This window comes from Ptiloglossa arizonensis, chromosome 6 (genome assembly GCF_051014685.1).
Source record: "Ptiloglossa arizonensis isolate GNS036 chromosome 6, iyPtiAriz1_principal, whole genome shotgun sequence".
Taxonomy (NCBI): Eukaryota; Metazoa; Arthropoda; class Insecta; order Hymenoptera; family Colletidae; genus Ptiloglossa; species Ptiloglossa arizonensis.
In genome coordinates this window covers 13,824,489-13,847,320 of record NC_135053.1, presented here as the reverse complement: position 1 = coordinate 13,847,320, position 22,832 = coordinate 13,824,489, and the positions used below count along the sequence as shown (strand labels likewise).

Here is a 22,832-nt window from a genome sequence, read left to right as displayed (position 1 = left end):
TACGCGGAACGTTCACAGGGGCCGATGTCGAGGCAACGCAGTGCCGTGGTACCGCCGAGTGGTCTACGGTGTAACGCGTCGCGAACTATGCGTTACACGTGTGCATTTCCATAAATCGAATCCACAATGTGGAACGTTTTGGTAATCGTTTCTAACGCGAACGCGAAGTTAAATCCGATTACGCGGACCGTTGTGGACGAGACCGAAACTTGTAATAACCGCGTCCGAACGGTACACCGACGACCGAAATTATTGGTCCGCTTTAATTTTCGTTCGTACGCTCTCACGGTCCGAATTGTGGTTTTTCCATTCGCGCGGAATTATGGAAAAATATTACGGAAGGATAACACGCTGCTCCTCGTAAAGCAAATCCTTAAGAGAATGGGATAACTCGACGAAGCTCTCGAAGGAAATTCTTTCGCGGATATTAATCATTTAACGAAGCTCTTCTTCGATTGACAATTCTTTCGGGAATATTGACAATGATGATTCTTCGTTTGTGTAAATATTGCAAAAATCTTTTCGTAGCTTCACCGGTGCGTTTATCGTTACGCAATTCTGTTAAATAAAAAAAAAAGAAACCGTAGCTCTGACTATGAAAATAAAAATAAAACAAACTTGTAATAGCGCGTTACGTAGGAATACCAAAGAGAGTGTACTTGTACACGTATTTACAGCTTAGAATTTTTGCAAACGATTATCGATCTCGATCGCGAAGATTCGTTAATAATATTTCTAACTTACAGACGAAGAGATCGATTTCTCGACATTCTTAGTACAATGCACCGAAGACTTACCTTGCAATCGACGTATCCCGAATGGAAGAACACGGTCGAAATCGAGACGAATTCGCGGAACCGGGTCGTGAACGTACCCCGCGAATTTTAATCGCGCGCAGGCGCACCGCGCAAGTAAATAAATACGTACCATCCGTTGGCGGGCTCGCCCCGCCGGTTCGAGGCTCGTTAAAAAGCTTCGACGTAACGTGTAACACCCGTTATTATAAATTTTATAGACGCTCGAGGTTCTCGTAACGTTTCCGCGATACACTCGTCGACGCTAAATTCCGATTACACGGCCGGCGTTACTAATTGCACGTATCACATTATAAACTTTAATCGCTTTAATTACTTATTGCATGTAATTAAGCGTTTATTGCTGTTGCTTCTCGCGCGCGGCCGTTCGATGATTCTGGCTCGGTGATGCGCTCAAACCCCCCACCCCTCGGTTCCCGGTTCGCGTCGGCCCGGCCACTAATGAAAGTTTGAATCGCAATTTTACCAAATTAAAGCCAGACTAATTGTCAACGTTATTTCGAGGAGCAGGCTATCGCTATTTTAATTATTCTTGCGCCGTGATACGTTTCGTGATCCAATCTAAACGTTCATTAGCCAATTCGAACGACGAGCGTTCGACCGGACACGCCCCCACCCGAAATCCCCCACCTTTTTTCCGTCTAGTCTATAGAGAGCGTACAAATTTAATCTATAAACGAATGCGCGTACCTCGAACCGTAAGTTCAATTGAAAGGAATTTTCTGCATGGAAAAATTTCACAACGGTCCTCTTTTTCAACTCTTCGATTTCTCGACGATGGATCTTGTCTGTTACGATTTCACGGTACGGTGGACATTGAGTAGAATCTTGAAAAATCATCATAATCAACTCGAAACGAAACACTGGTTGGACGAAACACCGAATTATAATCTCGGAAGAGTTAACGCGCTGTACGAGATACATTTATCCGTTTATAAATTTAAATGCTCTCCGTTCTGCGCGTAAGCTCGACATTCCGAAAGTTTGTCCGCCATCCGCCTCTACCACCGTGGAATCCCGGAATTTCGGTAGCATCGCGCAAAATATTCGCAATTAAATACACAATGGATCCGCCGGTTGATAGAGTAAACGCAATATTATTCGACGTTATTAACGCGATAAACAGTGAACCGATACGGAAGAGAATTTCAATTACGCCGGAGCCAATAACGGAATTACGCGCAACGAAGACGACTGTCGCGACGTCGGTCCTCGTAATTACATTCTTTTTATATTCTTTTTTATCACGGTCGTTGAGCACGCTGTCTCCACTATTGTGCAAATTAATGTAACGATCGCGGTACGTTCGCGAGTACCACCCCTTATTGAGGTACCATGGTTTACCGATAGACCATAGAGAACAATTCTGGAATACAGCAAGTTGGTTCGAACGTACACTCTCGGTTCAGTCGTACGACACTTGCTAGTTTTAAAAAATTTAGATTGTACAATGTAAATCATTGAAATTATTTTAATTTCTCCCACGTAACGCGAAACGTATTTGAACAATTGAAAAAAATATCCAAAGTCGCAAAACAGAAGTACAAAATATCATTGTTTTGGTATTTGTCCCTTTAGTGATGAATTTGTTGAATTTTCGAGAGTACGTCACTCTGTATTTAAATCCACGTTCTCCCTTCGGTTTCAACGATCTCTGTTATTCCTTTAGATACCTGTGACATTTTATTATATGTCTCGCGACTATTCAGCTGGGGTGTATCTGTCCGAAGGATGGTCGTATCGGTTCGAAGTCTCGAGCGCGACGAACTTTTTGACTTCGCGTGCGGAGTAAGGGAAAGCTGATGGTTGGGAGGTCAGTCGTCCGAACACGAAACCGGGAAATTTCAGAAACTGAACCCGACGTTTCGAGTGTCCTGCGGATGGCGGTTTATGACACGGTCTGCGACGAGTTCCAGAACTCGTGTTCGACGAAATATTGCAAATTATTTTGATCCACCCTTTTCTCTGAACGTTGCAGAGCTCGCTCAAATAACCCGTTTCCAACGAGAAAGAAACAGTGTGCCAAACAGCGCTCAATTACAAAAATGTTAATTTCTACGCGTTCCACGTTACAGTTGCAACAATGGTATCGACAGATCGGTGAGATCCTACCGATTGAAACGAGTCCAAACACGGCACACATCGGAGAAATTTTTCTACCGTACTATTATTGTCTCAATAAAATTGTACTGGATAAACTTTATCCGATCCACGTCGTGTTTGTACTCGTTTTAACCGGTAGAGTCTCGCCGATTCGTCGATACCATTGTCACGAAGATAAAACAATAAAACGAGAAATTGTTAGATTTGTAATCACATTCTCGTAGCGCGCGCAACGTCCCTTTAAAATCCTTAATATTCTTACTCGGCGCGGTACATATTTCCCGCTTATTTCCTCCATATTTATCCTCTTTCCGCGTCGAGGACCTCCGGGCAATTCCTGGAATACTTAAATTCAAGCGAGCGTTACCGTACGTTCGAACCGGGGACTCAACCGGCGAATCGCGATTCGGGATGGAGTGGGGGTAAGTCGCGCGAGCACGTTGCGGCCCAGAAATAAAGTCACGCGCGAATTTTACCAGACGACATTTCGTACGCTTAACGATCGAGTCGCGACGAACGCGCTCGCTCGCTCGCTCGCTCGCACGCACGCGTCCCGTCATTCTTCACCCGGCCCCCACCCCCGCCCCTCGTGATCGTTCTCGATGGGGTGGTACGTTGTAATGAGCTCCAGAGCTCCGTCGTCCTTTTCTCATTAAAACGCCAGAGGACGTCTTATTGTACGCCGCGTTATTGTCGTTATCGCCGCGCGAATCGCGACGTTGCATCTCGATGGAGCGTGCACGACATACCAGGGGTGGTAAACATTCCAATTGTTAATAAATCGCTCGCGCGGAAGCTGTTCGATCAACGTCGCGCGGAGAAATTTTCGCGGACGTTGATTCGTGAACGCGTTACACGTCGAACATATCCGTAACGTTGAACGTTACGTTCACGAGGATCGAGTACGTTGTTAATTCGTTGTTAAGCTCCGATATGTGCTTCACCGTATTGGATACGAAATAAACACGGACCGTGACCAATGAATAACGAGATTTCGTTAAAGACGAACGCACGCGATAATTGTGAGCTTCGTAGAGGGTACCTTTTGCGACTCTGGGATTACGCCTGACACGCTGGCGAAGAAACGGAGTGAAAGAGGAAGGTTTAGGGAACTGATCGCGTTGATCCTTCGACGATCGTTGTCGCTGCTCGTTGACTCGTTCCAGAGACTACGACTACGCGTCGACTGTGCGTCGATTTCCTAGTTATGAAAGAGCGTATTGATACACCTAAGACGTCGGTGACCGGTCACGAGGGAGCAAACTGGTACCCTAGAGATCGTCGATGGATCACGAGGATAATCCACAGTCGATGGATCAACCCATTTGCATCAAAGCGCGGAATAATCCGTGAACCTACGACTGTCCACTGTCACTCCCATTTTACCAGTTGCAACTGGTACGTTTAACCATTTCTGAGAACTTTTTCGTTCCATTAGTTCAATATACATCGGTGTATTCTAAATAAGTTTCACTCTTTTGTGAAAATCTTTCAAACTGCCACTATGAGTGTTGCGGCAGGCAAAAATCCGCGCGACACGCAAAAAAGGCTATAAAAAAATATTTTGCTATACAATATTGTGTATTAATCTTTTTAAACGGTATATCGTTGATAAATTCCGTAAATAATTTCGATGCTCGTTACTGCACGTACGATGAACCGCTCGCGGTGATACGGGTCGGTCATACGTTGAACATCGCTGTTGTTTGAACGCGGCAGCATTAAACGGACCGATGACGCAAATGGGTTGAATCGGCGACACTCTCGGGTTCACGGTGAAACGAGGAATCGCTCGAACGCCGACGCGCATTACGTCGAAAAGTCCGACGCTGAACGCTCGGTTTTGCTTTTTCCGTTGCAGGTGAGCCGGAGATAAATCTCGCGGAAGCGGACGGAGGGACCATCCCTCGCAACGAGAAGCGGACCGGCGCGCGATCGTCGTAACAGTAAGTTCGCACACCAGTAAACTGAATCCTGTTCGCAACGGACGATTTTTCTCGTCACGGTCCCTCCCTTATATTTTTCCACCGCGCTTTCCGAAAGCGGGGAGAACTCATCGGGAGTCTGCAACCGAGGGCACCGGCGGCCGACCGGGGATCAAATAAAACAGCGCTTAACGCATTTACCCGAGAAACAAAGGCCCCGCGTAATTTCGAAATGAAGCTCGTCTCGCGTTCTCCTGTCTCCCTTTCTTTCTTTCTTTCTTTCTTTCTTTCTTTTTTTTTTACCTCTCTACGTTTCTTTTTTCCTCTTTTCTCTGGTTTTTATTTGTTTTCTTTTTCTCCTTTCTTTTTCTCGTTACGTCTCTGTCCGCGTAGACGTATACGATTGCAACAGCAGCACCGTGTTTGATCGCGGAGGAAAGGATTCTAGTAGGAAACTGCTCCAATCTCGGGACCCGCTCGGACTCTCCCGGGAGGGATCCCTCTTTTTCCTACGAAGCACATAAACTGTTTTCTTAGGCACTCGGGGCTCTTCAAAAATTCCTAAATATTTACTCGAGCGAAGGACCCCCAGACGGACGACACTTAAACGGTATTCCACGGGCACACGGTACACGAAGATGGGCTTAAGCTCGCTGAAGGACGGATTAGAGCCACTCGTGCACATTCTCCGTTTTCCTCTCTTTCTCCCTTTCCGTTCTTTCTCCGTGTCCCTTATCCCTGAACCTCTCTTCCCTCCCTCACCCCCTCGAACCTCACCGTCCGCCCGTCATCCCTCCCGACGTCCCTCCGCCCGCCCGTTTGGATCTCTTTTTCTCAAATTTCCGCTTCTCCGGCTCACGTGCACGCGGTGTTTGCGCTAAGGGGAAAGGATCGTTCTTTGAATCGCGAACGCGTCCCGACTTTGCCCGATTTTACATCGGGAAACGATAAAGCCGCGGCAAATCGTCCGTAAGAATTGGAAATTTTTCTCCCCGCGAGCGTCTCGCAAACAGAAACCGAACAATTCGTCGAACAATTACGGACGCGGAACGTTCCCCGTGTTGCCTTTCACCGATTTCGTTCGTTCGGGAATACCTACAGGGTGTTTCGCGACGAATGGACGAGATATCTCGTCGATCCATTCTTCGTTTACGAGCGATGGAAAAAACTTCGTATCGACTTACATCCTGCTCGATTCTTTACGAGAGATACAGCGAGTTTTACGGTGTAATATTTTCTTTCTATAAAAACGGTACTTTGCCTTTTTATCCGTGAGAGTAAATATTGAAATCCACGGTGTACCGATACTACGTGGAATGCAAACAATCCGACGAGGAATTGAACAAGAAGAATCGCAAAATACACGCAGATGTGAGCTGCTTATATTCGTTAACGAAACGAAGATTATCGATTAGATAATACACGATCGCGACTAAACGTCTTCGTCGTTGATACGACGTTGCGAATCACTCCAGTTGGGCAAGAAATCGAGTAAATTGAATTTTTGATAGTAAAAAAAATATTTCGAAACTTTCAAGAAACATTTCAGGAATATCAAGGGGTATCGAGAGAATCGCATCGACGTTAAGACACTTTTGCGCATGCGTTGAAACGCGAGACAGTTTCGAGCATCTCTCGTGAAGGTAATCGGATAGGAAACGTCGTAACGCAAAAATCTCTACACCGTCACCGACACTTTTTTCATTGTTTTCGGGCGGTGAATCCGTTCCTGAGATATTATCCATGGAGCACCGTGTATACGCGCGGCGTTCGTTTCGTTTGACGCGATATATTAAATTAGAGTCACAAGGCCTTGTCCTCCTTCACGAAACCGCTATCGTCAACCCCGTTTCATTGGGGTCAAACTAATTATCGTTCCGCGTCTTAGCCCGAATCACGAATGTAAAATATATTCCGCGCCCTCTCCGTGTTTCTCCACGCGAAATTGTTCCGTAATCGTTGGTTCGCCTTATCGTCGCTCGTGAATTCTCGAAACTCCGTCATCGATCGTACGGGGAGAAGTAGGGCGAACGTGCACGGATGATTTTCGAAAATTCATCGTGAATCGTGCACGAGTCGCGTTCAGTCACGCGACAATTGCAGGGAACTCTCGTTCCTTGCAATTCGCGACCGTTAGTTTCGCTCGATTGTTAATTTCCACCGAAACGCGATAGCCACTTGGAATACTCGACGACGAAACTATGGTGGTCTTCGATACGTCGAACTTTGATGGCTAAGAGAAAGACTAATAGGAACGGTTAATGAACAAAATTCAGACTTTTGGGTGACTCTTCGACGATTCTTTATTGATTCACTGATACGGATTGTAACATGGATTTTCATTTTGGAATTCAACGAGCCAGTTCGTTGTCCTTACGAATACTATCTTACCTAAAGATATCTCCATCTGACCTATTTTGCTTATAAATGACTCTCAAAATACAAAGATTCGATAATATTACCACACAGTCTGGAATCGTTTCTGAATACAAATACTTAACATACAAAAATTCAAAAATTTCATTATACGATTTCGAACGATCTCCAAACACGAATTTTCCATTTCATAGTAAAAATATTGAATGAAATTGAACCGACGAATCGAAGTACAATCTCGAAACTGCATAACAAAATGCATAACACTACACATCGGATCGGTGTTCCGAGCAAGCCCCGAGTTCACTTGACAAAGAAACTTCTTTTCTCAAATATTTCAAAATTGAAATATTTTGAAACGTGATTTTCGTCACGGTTCCTCGAGTCATCGATCGCGAACCATTCCCGTACTTTCGAAAACCCTCGAAACGATCTTCTCTCGAGAAAGCTCGCGCGAAGATTTCTTACCCCGGGACATATTTTCGTCCCGAGAATCCCCGTGTGTTTCGGCACCGTAACAATTTTCCGGGTTCGAAACGCCATCGTTTCACGCCCTCCTCCTCCTCCTCCGCGAAAAGGATTCCTCGAAGCTACGAAGGTTTCGACCGATAGTTGGACGACGAGAATACTCGTCTCTGTACCGCCAGGATTCGACTCTTCAGTTTCAGGCGACTTTTTTTTTTTCTCTCCCCCGGTCGGTTTCAGGCCTCGCGCCGATGCAAAAGCATTCCCTTGTTCGAAGTTCCCGCGTCTCCACCCACCGATCGCCTCCCCCACCCCCCCTCGCGCTCCTCTCGTCGGATCCGCGATTTCCGTCTGAGAGCTTCGAAAACTTTCGGCGGCGGTCGGAATACCGGACTGCATTAAACATGAATAAACGATTTATGAGGACGAAATGGCTGCGGGTGGTTCCAGCGGAGGAGACGTAGGGTGTGTGGGGGGGATTGGCAAGGGCGGAGGGGAGTATCCTAACAAAACGAGGTCGGCCTCGATAGGATCGAGTTCTTTTCGATCCTCCTTTTAGGATTACGTGCACGCGATTGCGGTCCAGCCTCGTTGTTCCTCGATAATTAATCGCCTTCGAGGAACACGTGTACGGACCAGTTCCGAGGCTATCTTCTTTGTCATCGCGGCGAATAATAACTCTTCGATAATCGATAGGCGGTTGTCGATCGAGCGGATACACTTGTCACGGTGGTGCAAATAACGAATTAAGGTCCCGCGGTCGTTGAATCCTACGCGAGAATCCGCGCGGCGAGGGGATCAATTATAATTTGTTCGTTATCGGATTCACGTCGATCTTTGTTCCAATCGGTGAGTCGGCGTTCTCCAAGTCGTACCTGCTCGGTATTATTTTGAGAACTCGTCGTTTACGTTATTGGTTGTTGCGTTATTGCGCGCGGTAAATACCAAGAATGGGAAACAGTACGGGACTGATGCTTTGCGATATTCAAAATTGTTTCGCTGGTAGCGAATCGATGAAATTACGTACAGGGAAGGAAATTGGACGAATAAATAACTTGCCACAGATTTCGAGCGAAACAAATTTTACGTAATACACGAAAATGTATCGTGAGTTACGAAACGTAAAGAAATTGTATTGAAAAATGTTCGTCGATCCTCGACCAAAATACCTCGAAACGAACAATTCTTTTTTAATTACCCTATACATCGGGGATAAACAGTTAAAATTTCTCGATCGAGAAACCATTGTAACAATTCACAAACTTCTCTTGAAGCAAATTCTAATCTTTGGAAGCTAATCGCATCGAAGAACACGCTCCAATATTCTGAAACAAGATCAAACACATCGTACATTTACGCGAACCTTTTATTATTATTTTTAAATTTTTTCCATCCACAGAACCCAGCCCCGGTACAGTTCCCATATGCCACGAGTTACCCCGTGCACGAGAAATCGATGGAAAAACATCGTCGGTTTTACAGGTTCGCGCGAACGTACTTTCTCGATACAATCTCGTCCCGGAAGCCGCACCAGATACGTTCGCTCGTCCCCCGGAGCGGAATCGCAAGTTTTCGACCAGAGAAAATACCATCGTCCCCCCTCTGTACCCGTCTCTGCATCGTTATCGACGAGGAAACACAGATAACGAGCGAATTATTCGTCTTTACGACGTCTCCCTATCGCTGGGTAGACTTAAATCGTGCATCGTTTCCACGAGTTTGGAAAGTTTGCTCCGCCCGGGAGCTACTAATACAGCGTGTTCTGACGATCGGATTCGAGTCGCGGGACGAAAAATCGCGAACAGTGTGTTTCCTTTTCGATCGAGTTCGTCGTTTGCGTTTTTGCGACGGAAAAAGGAAGAGGAAAGAAAAAAAAAAAGAAAAAGAAAGAGGAAAGAAAAAAAGAAATCACCGCGAAAGACAGCAGGGACGTTATCGCGACCGGTGCTTAATTGCAACCGTGGCAACGGGAGGGGTGCGGTGGGGAGGGGTACGATACTTCGACGTCGGTCGGCATCGATGCCCGACGCCGTGTAATCTAATTATCACATTCATGACGCGCAATAACGACCGCTCGTAAACGCGAGCGCGGACTGAAAACGAGAACACCGGCCGGGAAGAATCGTCGCTGCGCCGTTGCTCGTGACACGTACGACCGCGTGTTTCGCGCGCCAGAAGCAAAAGGAGGAACACGCACCTGGCGGGCGACGCGACGACCAGCCAAGCGGACGGACGCACCGGTCGTTAATTCCTCTCGTCTCCACGGAGAGATCTTTTATTACGGCCGTTACTTTCAACCCGGGTCCGCGTCGAGATGAAACGCGAATACTTACGCGAGTTTTCCTTTATTTTTTATTTGTTCTTTTTTTTTTGCGCCCGCGGGTAGGTACACGGGCCGCATCGCGGATCGCAGACCCAGCGCGGAGGCGTCTCCGCCCGTTAGGCAGCGTTAATTGCCCGGCGGATTTAATTAGCCGGTAAAAGAGCAATCGAGGTGTGCCCCCCACCATCGCCACCTCCCCAACTCGTAGTCGTTGATTAATCGACCAAAGAACGGGGAAGCTGTTAATCGATAATTAATTTGCGTCAAAAGCTAATGCGCCACCGGGTTCGCGCGGCCCCCGGCGCCCTCTTCCTTCGAACCGCGGGGAACCGTGAAATAAAACGGGACGTTTCTACCTTCGGTTAGAATATCACTTGGACGCCGCGTTGTCAGCAATACGCATTGTTCTCCGATATCCATTCCCAATGGAGCGTCGAGCCTCCGTCCAATTCTTGCGGTTCTCAGTTCCGTCTGGACCCGACTCGCAGGAGTCGGACTCGTCGCTTCTGCTGGATTCCTCGGCCGATCGAGTTCTCGTTAATGCACCCTCTCTGTCGCTGAAAGCTGCACAGAAAGGTAGCCGATCGGTGGAGAGGTGAGGGGAATCGTCTTCGGACCGGGGATGCTCATATTTCGCGCGCAAAGAGGAAACGAATGAATGGGGAAAAGTGATCTCTTATGATTTTTTCATTCTTTTGCTCGTCGCGACGTCTTACGGGATTATAATTAGTTGTAACGTGTGCGTGTTATATATGTGTGTGTGTGGTACGAGATGAGTCAGCTAGTGTATAACGTTGCGACTGAAAATCTTGTGCAAACTATTGATCAGAATGTACCAATACAGATTACAATTGTAATACAGGTAGATAGATTATATAGCTTGTCTTTCATCAATTAATACGTAAACGGTAGAAAAACTGGAGCGGTTGAAATGTATTTGAATTATACGCAAAATTGCTGTTTCAGATATTTGTAATTACCTTCTAGAGTATTTTAACACAGTTCTATGAATTTTTTTTATGTACGTCTAAGGGTGGACTACTTTCGAGTCCAGTAACGAGAAAGTCAACCTGCGTGTTGCACGGTACACGGTGAGTTTCTCGAATAAAACTATATATTTTGCACGAGCAGAACTGATAAGAAAATATTGTACAAATGTAGGTCCAGAAACGGTTGATCGAAACGGCACGATCGAAATGTGGGACGCGATAAAAGTAATTACGAGCTCCATACGTCGCGACGCGAGAATACGGATTCGACGACGACGATTCGCGAGCGTTGTGATATACATCGCTAGGTAGCGCGAACTATTTTCGAATTAAAATTGGGTCCTGTTACGCGAGTGGAATCGAGAAACGTACAAACGTGTATCTAAAAATGGTTTATCGAAACGATGAAAATGTAGGACGCGATGAAAGTAATTACAAGCTTGACGTTAATACGTTACGATACGAGATTATAGGTCGACGATATTTATCAAACCGTTACACGCCGTGTAAATTACCCGAGATCGTTGAACGTGATTAACGTCGTACCTTCTATTATTGTTATTAAACCTATTTATTATGCGCGCGAATACAATGTGCATACATTATCCCGAGCGAGTAATTTGTACTGCTTTTCAACCTAGCCACGAAAGATCGCCAACGATACTCGTTTTTAAAACGTCGGGGCCACTGTTATCGCGAGGCAATTAAAAAATTCAACTCCGTTTTTCCGTTATCAATTTTTCAAGTACCCATTTATTTACGATACGACGATACCGCGTTGTGTACCGGGCACCGAAATAGCGTACCGCGCGGAGAACTATCGATAGAAAAGTGAGCTCGGTCGAATAATATTAATTAACCGTTGGAACGACGTTACCCTTCAATTTGGAGATAGCAGTGTACACGGAAAATCCGCGTTTCGAGCGCACCGGTCCCCGTCCGTTTCTCGCGGCTCGAAACCGTTATCGACGATCGATTTAGCGCCAACCCCCGCCCCCGCCGCCCCCTTGACTTACAAAATACACAGCGCGACGAACCGGCTCGCGTCGAAATTTACGACCGGGGGTATACGCGTCCGCGATATCGGTCCTCTCGAGCCACCTCGGCATCGATCACGTCCTCGCTCGCACCCGGTTCGACGAGGAACCGAACCACCGCGGCCAATCTGACCGAAAAGGTGAAAAAGCGAGGAGGACCGCTCGAGAGCCATCGACGCGCATCCACCGGTTGATTATCTACTCTCCGTGGACCGAGACGAGAAAAGGAAAGGAAATCGTTCGATCTATCGACCAAACGGAAGAAAAGAAACGAAAAGAAAGATAGAAAGAAAGAAACGAACCATCGACGAGCGGACCTTGAGAGAAGCTCGACGGCGGAGGCAGAAAAAGGGGAGGAACGAGAACCGGGAAAGGAGTCAGAGAGGAAGAAAAAGAGTCACGGGGGACGGTAAAGGGACAGGGGGCGCGGCGTTTCGCTTGTTCGGAACATAAACTGGAACGGCAGACGTGTCGGTATGAAAATTTCAATCGGCCGGGCTAAAGTGTCGGCGTAGCGACTGTCGAGGAGGCAGTCGCCGAAGGTGGAGTGTGGCGACGTAGAAATTCAGGCGGCGGCGATGCTGGTGGTGGTGGTGGTGGTGGTGGTGGTGCGGGTGGAGAAGTCGGGAGGGAAAGGCGGTGGCGGAGAACGGGAAGGGTAAAGTGGCTCTGGACCGCGTATAGGTGTGCGAACCTCTCTCTCTCTCCCTCTTTCTCTCTTTCTTTCTTTCTCTCTTTCTCTTTGCGAGGGTCTCCCTCCGACTCGTTACCACCTCGACTAACGCCGGTACCACCCGTCTCTCCCCCAACGTGGCATTCTCCTCTTCTATCGTGCGAGGCCCTAGCCCCCGGCGAACTGCATAATTCATGGCCCTGCTGCACACCGACCGCCTCCCCAACGGACCCTCTTCCAGAGGGCCGACGCCAGCCAACCCTTCTCCTGCCAGCGCGCCACCACCTTCTCTGCCCCGACCTCCTCCACCTGGCTTTCCAGGGTCAACCTTGCTCGACCACGTTGCATCGTACGCGTCGCTGCGTGCGACTCGCGAGCGACGAACACCGACGCGCGCGCGAGAGAACGCCGCGCGGTGGTTGCACGAGGTACCTCGCCGGCTCGAGTCGTGAGCAACACGCTCGTGGGGATAAAGTTCGGCCCCTGAGCGAGCGCGCACGCCTTGTACGCGACTCCTGACGCGCAGAATGTAGGCGAATATTTCGGTCGAGTTATGAACGACACCCCCCGTCGTGGTGGCGGCGACCTAACGAGAGAGGGACGCCACGGGCGCCTTCGACCGCTCTCGATCCTCCTGGAATACCTTACCTGACAGCGAACAAGATTCGAACGCCGGAGTAATGGATTTTTACGAGTCCGGTCCCGAACACGACGCTACACGAAGGGGATGTTGCGTGCCTCCGCGCGGGTCCCATTGTAGCGCGATCCCGTCACTTTTTATTCGGCATTGTGCACCGTTCCGATTGTATTTCAGCCTGTCCGAGCGAAGAGGTAGGCGACCGAGTACGACGAGGACCGTGAGACGGATCTCGAGACGAGTGAACGAGGAGCAGTACTTGCGGGGTACTTAGGTTACACACGGTCCTCGAGCCTTTCGATCGGAGATCGTTCCTTTCCGCTAAGTGTAGACTCGACACGGTGCAACTTTACGCGAATAATTGCGCTCCCGAACCGAACAAACCATCGAACGATACGTACTACGTACACGTGTATACCTGTAACCCTGTAACAGGTATTCGACGTTCTATGGAGAAAAATGATCCAAAATTGTACCACTCGACAAGCTCGCGGAATTATTCCACCGATCGAAAACACTTGAAGCTTCCCTAAAATACAAAGCGAAGAAAGATTTCTCCTTATCAACGTCCAGAGGACACCCTCGAAGCTACCCTCCTGGTTCATTGAAACTTCGAGCAAAACTTCGAACAAGGAACGAAGAGGACGTTAAACGGGGTCGATGGTCCGCGACGCGGATAGTGGATCAGATTTAGATACCGACGCGGAACCTCGTTGTCGTCGTTAAATCCCGTACGCTTGGTGGTCACCGTTGAGCAAGTCTCGCTCAGGGTGCGATCCGGTGCTCCGCGAGCACGCGCATCGATCGAAGACAAAGTGTTCACCCGGAGCTACGACGAGGCCGGTGTCTCGAAATTAATACGAAACCGGCTCCTACGAAGCGCACCGCGGTGAAACGCGCGGCACCGCGACGCGGCTCGCGAGCATCGGGCGAATGGAACGAGATGCAGATATCCCGAGGCTCGACCCGCGACGCTGCTCGTTTTCTTCCACGTCCTACCGGGAGAAGCGTACCGGTTTCTCGCGTTGAATAAATGGCAGATACCTCCCTGCCATCTTGGGGCCCCCATCGCTCGCGTTCGAAGATAAACATCAGCGCCAGCAGCGTCGACCGCGCTAACAGCGCACGGTAGTCAAAGGGAGCCCTCGTAATTAGCCATGCTCGCGGCGCTCCTCTTTTTCGCGCGGTCGTCGGGAACGAGCGATGCCCACGGGAGTAACGCTCGATCGTGGCCATTTGCGAAACGTCCAGGGAACCGATCAAAGCGTCGAGCCGCGCAGCACCGCGCCCTACTGCGTCGCGTCGCGAGCCTAGACGGAGAGGATGCTCGTCGAGGTCACGTTCGACCGCGTCGCGAGCTTAGAAAGAAACTTTGTCGAGAATACGTTTAAGGTGTTGCTGACCTAGGAAGAAACTTCTTCGAGAATGCGTTTAAAGTGTCGCTAGTCTAGCAAGAAATTTTGTTCGGTGAGACTATATCTGGGGTGTCGCTAGCCTGGGAAGAAATTCTGTTCGACGAGTTGATTGTCCAAAGTGTAGCTAGTCTGGGAAGAAATTTTGTTCGATGAGACTACGTTTGAGGTGTCGCTAGTCTAGGAAGAAATTTTATTCGACGAGTTGATGTCCAAAGTATAGCTAGCCTGGGAAGAAGTTGTGTTCGACGAGACTACGTCTGAGGTGTCGCTAGCCTAGGAAGAAATTGTGTTCGACAAATTGATGTGTTAGCTAGTCTGGGAAGAAATTTTATTCGACGAGTTGATGTCCAAAGTGTAGCTATCCTGGGAAGAAATTCGTCGAGGTCGTATTCAAAGTGTCGTAGACTCAGTGTTCAAACTGAAGGAGCGTTTGCTTTCGTTTGCACGTGTTTGTCGCGACTTTTGTACTTCTCTATCTTATGTTAGCGATTCGAATAGAAGCGAACGAGCCGCGACATTTGTCATGGGTGACGGAGATACGATGTAACCTGGAGCAAAGTTCAAGAAGCCCCGAACGGGGGCAAAAAGTGCCTCACTGTTGCTACGATGTAGACGCAGTTTAACTCATTTACTCTTTGGATGCTCCACTTCTTACATTGACGAACTGCGAGCACTCACTCGGCCATGTTCGACATGTTACATCGATGATCACAAGACGAGACTAATATTACGAACCGTCAGAGAATAGAAATTAGAATCTAAGATCCTTCGAGATCGACAACTACTAATCTGTCTCGTAATTTAGGGTCGAATGGGTTAGACAAGATTTTGTTCGTTAAAAACGCATTCAAGATGTGAGCTTTGGAAGAGAGTTCGTTCGTCGAGCCTAGGGGAATAGTGTGCTCGTCGAAGCCACGTTGAAAGGGGTCGCGAGGTTTCTTTTTACGTAGGAAAAATCTTCGAAAGATACCCTCGGGGGGAGGTCAGGGTCTATCCAGCGAAACCCTCACGGTGACCTTCCTTCGCACGATTTGAGAGGACACTGGGAATCGCCATCGGCATATTGTCCGGGTCTCTTCGAGGACGCGTCCAAGACGTCCCGAGTTTACGAGAAAATTTCTTTCGAAGGTACGCCCAAGTGTGTCGCGACCCTCGAAGATTTTGTTCGTTGAGAATACCTAAGCGCGTCGTGAACCTGGAAGAGTTTATTCGTCGAGAACAAGTCCAAGGGTATCGTGAGTCTAATAGGAGGGTTGGTTCGTTGAGAACAGGTTCAAGGTCGTCGCGAGCCTGGAAGAGTTTGCTGTTCGAGAACAAATCGAAGGTCGTTGCGAACCTGAAAGAGCTCTTTCCTTGAGAATATATTCGAGGTCATCGTGATTCTAGGAAAATTTGTTTTTCGAGAACAAGTTCAAGGTGGTCGCGAACCTAGAGAAGCTTGTTCGTCGAGAATATATTCAAGGTCATCGTGACCCTAGGAAAATTTGTTTTTCGAGAACAAGTTCAAGGTCGTTGTGAACCTAGAGGAGCTTGTTCGTCGAGAATATATTCAAGGTCATTGTGAACCTAAGAAAATTTGTTCTTCAAGAACAAGTCCAAGGTCGTCGAGAACATAGAGAAGCTCTTTCGTCGAGAATATATTCAAAGTCATCGTAACCCTAGAAAAATTTGCTCTTGCAGAACAAATCCAAGGAAAACTACAACCCATGAAAATTCATTCTTCGAGCACGCATCGAATGTAATCGTAACGACCCTAGAAAAGTGTGCTCGTCGAGAACAAGTTAAACCGAGTCTCGAAGGAAATTTTGTTCGTCGAGGTCACGTCCAAGTCGTCGCGAGCCAAAAACACGTTGCTGTTCGTCTCTGTTACGTCCAAGCGTGTCGTTCGGGACGTAAGTTGACCGCGATCTCACCTCTCGTGCATGGTCGTAGATCTTTACGAGGCAACGACGTCCTCCTCTCTGGAAACGGTTACACGGTACACAGAAACGACAACGTTCATCGCGGACCTCGATGTACGCGCGTCGACACGAGAACGGTGCCGCGTTTCCACCCGTGTTATCTTCCCGAACGAAAATCACCGGATGCGCGAAGGTCGAACGAGAAACTTGGACTTCTGTAAATTTTATGGATCCTGTTTCAAAGCGAAACGGCCCACGTCCGGGCGGAGGGGTAGGTAGGTAGGGGGGTTGGAGAAGCGCGGGATGATGCTCGCTTCTGATTTCGCGGAAAGGCCGGCCGTAAAACCTGTTTGTACGTCTCTCCGTAGAGGCGACATCCTCCCCGAGGATGTTCGGTGGTATCCTAGCGCGGCGGAGCGCTCGTTGCGTTTCCGGCAAGATACCGTAAACCGTAAGTGACTCGGTTGACCGCCGCCGGTGCTACGTTGGAAATGCTATTTGCGTCGTAGGAAAATCCGAGCGACGACGCCGCGCCGTCCACTTTGCCTCGCGCGTTCCTCTCCGTCCAATCTGAATTTTGACGACGCCGTCAAAGGAGCCCCCGTACCTCTAAGAGGCCTGCATTCGGAACGATACGCTCCCGGGAAATGAAATTAACAAATTGAATTCGTGACGGCGCGGCGGCCCGAGTCGCGACCTGGACGATCGTTTTCCAGACTCGAGTTCCACGAGGTGTGGCAGTTCGACGAGTACAAACGAGCTCCGTAAGGGAAAGTATTTGGTTGGTTTTTGAGGTACAGGTTTGGGACGAGCGCGCGGTAATCGTCGATCTGTCGTCGAGGAAATTATAAGGCGAAACGGAGAGGGTCGATGTTGGGAAGTATGTTTTTGGGGTGATACTTTAGGCTCTTCGAGATGCAATTGTTAAGTAGGTGAATCGATAGAGTTTGATTGCATGTTTAACTACGAGGATGGGTATTAATGGTTCTGTGTTATTTTTATTTTTCACGGTGGATTGAAGAATAGCCTGTGTTTGTAAGGGTAGTATAGTTGAGGATGTTTTTTAACTCACTCCACCGGCAAAGCTTTAATTTGTCTTGAGCTAATATCGGCTACGAGAATTGAAACTTCGATTAAATGAAAACGAGACCTTCAGGAGGGTTCTTAATGGTAATATCTCTTGGAAACGACTAATTTTTTCTATTGAATATACAATGGGAATAATAATGCGTATAGTGTTCGGAGAAACGTTAAAAAGTATAAAAGTACATCCATTCCTCTTCATTACATGAATATTTTTATCGTCGTGCGACGATACAGAAATTTCGATATTTAAATTTATTTTCCGTTAATGTCGACCGAATATCTTCTATGCTATCTTGTGATCGTCCAAGCGTGTCGAGGTTTTCGAGAAAGAGACCGAAATAATTGGAGGCAAAATTTCGAGGAAGGTGGGCGCCAGAATTGTCAAGGAGCGAGTCGAGGGCGCGGGTTTGTGTGCGTGTCGGGGTGAGAGTCCTTAAGGGTTGGCAGTGCGCAAAGGGAAGAGTCGGTCAGTTTCCCTGCGTTTTAAAGGAAGAATCAATTTTCTTTGAGCCTCGAAACAGGTTTTGCAAGCAGGCATACCAAGAGAGAGTACAATGGAATTTTAGTAACGACATTTCGTAATTAACTCAATTGCAGAATTAGCATGAAAATCATAAGATCGATTACAAATATTCTTCATGATGTTACGGTTGCTTCCACAATTCTATTTTCTCTACTATTAGGTACTATTCTATAACTGTTCTATTCACTCTACTATTTGATGCTATTTTATTACTATTCTATTCACTATAGTATTAGGTACTATTTTAGTACTATTCTATTTTCTCTAGTATTAGGTACTACTCTGTTACCATTCTATTTACTATAATATTAGGTACTATTCTATTACTATTCTATTTACTATAGGATTAGGTACTATTTTAGTACCATTCTATTTTCCCTAGTATTAGGTACTACTCTATTACCATTCTATTTACTATAATATTAGGTACTATTCTATTACTACTCTATTTACTATAGGATTAGGTACTATTCCATTACTATTCTATTTTCTCCAGTATTGGATACTATTCCATTTACTACAGTGTCAGGTACTATTTTATTGCTATTCTATTTCCTCTGCTATCAGTTACTATTCTATTTCTATCCTATTCACTGTACAATTAGCTACTATTCTATTATTTCGCTATTCGATACTCTTCTACCACTATTCCATTTACCGTACTATTATGTACTACTCTATTACCGTTCCTCTACTATTCCATTCCCGCTATTCTTTCTTATCGCGACGGGTACGACTAAGCGCCTTAACCGGAGTCGCGCAACGCGTTCCCGCGCGGAAGCAAAATTCGCGCTGGAAAAGGATCGTAAAAGGATCGTAGATCATCCGTTGAACACTCTCATCGAGGAGCACCCGAATTAGTTGCAGGAGTTATTGCTCGCTTACCCAAAAGAAAAGAGAGCACCGTGGACCGCGCGTGCACACGTGTTTCCACCTTCCGCGGCGTTCGAGTATTAAAGCGGCGCGGCGCGACGCGACGCGACGCGGCGTGCGGAGACCCACCCGCGTCGCGAATTTCTCTCTCTCTCTTTCTAGGCGTCGGCGTCGGCGTCGCGGCCACGAGAAGGGTCTACGAAAATAAGTCGCGGCGCGCCCCGGCAATTACGCGAGGACGACTTCGTCGAGTTTTAATTTGCCCGGCCACTCGAGCAACGTGCAAGGCGTGTTCGCCCGGCTCGGTAGTACGCGCGCAGGCGCGACAGCGCCGGCACCCGGCTCGCGGATCTCTCGCCTTTCCGCGAATTCGCGCGCAAATTTATGCGCCCGCACGATGGAAACGCCCGCTCAAAGAGCGCCACGCGCGACTAATTCTTTCCAGCGACGTCGTAAATCCCTCTGCGTCGCGGGGAACGCCGCGTTTTCCCGCCGCGAAAACCGAGGGAAACACCGCCGTTTGGTAACGCCCGTCGCGTGTTTCCTCGACCGAAATCGAGTACTCGGTACCGCGAAACCGAGCTCGACGATCCGGGAATCGTTAGTCGCGCGAAAACTTTCGCCGCGCGTAATACGCCCGACGCGTTCTCCTTCGAGCGGCGGGGTACGGTTGTTTTTCTTTTCTTTTTTGGCTCGAGGACCGAGGGAACCATCTCGACCAGAAAATTACAATTTCGAGGAAAATTTAGGGGAAAATTCGCCCGCAACCCCCGACCAGAGAACCGATGATTTGGAAGTTGGTAGGTTCGTGGGTATCTCGGCTAGGAGTTTCTCGGTGAGTGGGTTCTCCTCGCGCGCGATCCTCGAGCCGAGAGAGGCTCTCGGTTGCACGCGAATAACGGATGCCTTTTTGAGAAACATAAAAATTGAATTATCGCGTACCGCGTGCTCGGGCCGCTCGTACGGGAACCTAAAACGAATCGACAGAGACGAATAGGTCGCGATACTTTCCAACGAAAGAAACGTGGTTCGAGCAAAGAATGAGATTCCGCGCAAAATTTTCCGCGAAAAAACGAACACGAACGGATCGACAGAGACGAATACGTCGCTATATTTTACCAGGACAGAAACACGGTACGAGTTTGCGACCAACCAGAGTTTGTTAACGTTTTCCTCCATTAAGGAAGATGGAGATGGATTTCACTTAATTCTTTGTACCGAATTAACGTCTTCTCGGAAGACACTGTTTAAAATTTTTACGAATAAGTATATATATATATATACCGACAAAACCAAGACACTGCAGGAAGTACAATTACCCACTTACCGAAAATTGAAACAGACTTTTCTCTCTCCAACGGTAAAAACGCGATGGGGTTTCTAAAACGTGCTCCTCCGTAAGGGTAATTTTTTCGAAAATTTCCTTCTCGGTACATCGGGAAGGTAAAAATCATTTTGCGCGTACGAAGTTCGTTGTAAAAAAATTTGAAACGTCCCGAATACACGACGTTGATGGCGAACGCGTCAAAGAGCTTCCCTCTATCCCCTGGAGTGTATACACGGAGGAGAGTAAAAATTTTATACAAACCTAAAGGAATAATTACGCTCCGTCGGAGCGAGACGTTAACCGCGTAGGATGGTTACGTTCCCGGGGACTTTCATCGGAATGGTTATTTTCGTGGCGGGAAACGCCCCTGGTCGTTATTTTCGCTATAATTCGCGACGTTCGTCGCTGAACCGCGTCGCGCGTTGATTTTTAAGCTCGCCGAAAATTATTGAAAAAACTTGCGGCTTCTAATCCGACGTTCCGGGATTTATCGATGGCGGGCCGCGTTATATTTTCCACGGCGGCGAAGCCACTCGACGACCGAGGGGGAAACTAGTTTGGATACAAATTTTTCGCCCGCGCTCGAGAGTTTCTCGACGAGCCCCGGTTAACGATCCAGAAACGTCGGTAGCACGGGGATGCAACGGTGTACGCTCGTTTATATGCCTGTACGCGGGTGCCGTGCTCCTCTACACGGGCCTCCATTACGGTTACGCGTATCTTTTCGCGAAAATCGCTGCTTTTACGTAAAACGACCGTACGAACGTTCTCGAGAACAGACCAGGAACAACTCGTTTAATTCGAATCCCGTTTGAAATTAATACCACCGAGGGAACTCGAAAATACAAATCGGGAAACTTTCTTACGTTGTTAACGAACCCACGGGGAGGAAAGGAGGGATTCTTGGGGATTAAATAAATTCGAAGCTTCGTTTTTTGAACGAACGTTCGGACGAAGTTGCCTCGGTGATCGATTGCGGCGATCCTTCGACGAAAGAAACACGTCAATCCGGGAATATAAATTACTGGAGAAATAATGTCTCTTCGATGGTTTCCAAGATCGTTATACTTTCTACGGAAAATCCAGGAATAATTCTCCGTGTAAGAAATTTCAAATTTTTTATCAAACGTTTAATTATTTCTCGATCGAACACATTTCATCGAATTTTTAGCGTAATTTTTTTATCATTGGCGTAGAACTACCGCACTTGTGTCGAATGACTTTTATTGATAGATACGATTATTAGAAAGGTAGACGGTATGGAAAATACTCTTGCATAGCGCACATGGACGTCACACCGGAAATAATAAAACAAGAGGAAACCACCGTGTGCTTGACCTTTTGTATCGTCCGTTGCCAACGTGGAAACTTGTCTCTGACCTACGATTTCGCTGCCAATGCACAAACTTATTGCCAACTCGCAAGAATTTAGTCGATCGCCAACATTCATACGCACGGTTAGCGAATTCCGATTTACGATGTAAGTTTCTACGATAAATGTTCCCGATTCGTGCAACGCTTCGCGATAAATTTCCCATGAGTCCGCTTTGCAACTGTAAAATAACGAACGGCATTAAAACACGTTTATCTACAATTTCATCGATCTTTTAATAATATTTCATTCGTTCCTTGGGAACGATATCCTGTTCCTGCTTAAAGACGTTCGAGTATTTCGAAAACGAAGTCTCTACGATAAATGCACGTTATCGAATCGTACAACGCTCCGCGATAAATCTTCCACGTGCCCGTTTTGTAACTATAAAATAACAAACGACATCAAAACACGTTTATCTACAATTTCATCGATCTTTTAACAATCCTTCATTCCTCCTCCAGGAACTATATCCTGCTCCCGCTTAACGATGTTCGAATGCATCGAAAATAAAGCCTCCGCGATAAATGCGCGTACTCGAATCGTGCAACGATCCACGATAAATCTTCCACGTGCCCGCTTTGTAACTGTAAAATAACAAACGATATCAAAACACGTTTATCTGTAATTTCATCGATTTTTTAACAATCTTTCGTTCCTTCTTTGAGAACGATATTCTGCTCTCGCTTAAAAATGTTCGAATGCCTCGAAAATAAAGCCTCCACGATAAATGCACTCTCTCGAATCGTGCAACGAGCCACGATAATTCTTCCACGTGTTCGCTTTGTGAAATAACAAACGATTTACAATTACGTTAAAAAAACACGTTTATCTACAATTTCATCGATCTATTAACAATCTTTCGTTCCTTCTTTGAGAACGATATCCTGCTCTCGCTTAAAACCGTTCGAATGCCTCGAAAATAAAGCCTCCACGATAAATGCACTTTCTCGAATCGTACAACGAGCCACGATATTCTTCCACGTGTTCGC

At 47.3% G+C, this 22,832-nt stretch overlaps 1 protein-coding gene across 3 annotated transcripts in view; it reads left to right on the top strand.

Annotated features, from left to right (window-relative positions):
- Positions 1 to 22,832, top strand: part of LOC143148084 (discoidin domain-containing receptor 2) — a 199,761-nt gene that overhangs the window by 119,862 nt on the left and 57,067 nt on the right. Inside the window, exon 2 of one of the 3 annotated variants that reach the window (XM_076313990.1) lies at positions 4,780 to 4,864. The exons of the other annotated variants lie outside the window; for them this stretch is intronic. The gene's annotated coding sequence lies outside the window, so the exon portion shown is untranslated. The remainder of the gene's footprint in view (positions 1 to 4,779; positions 4,865 to 22,832) is intronic. 3 annotated transcript variants of the gene reach the window in all.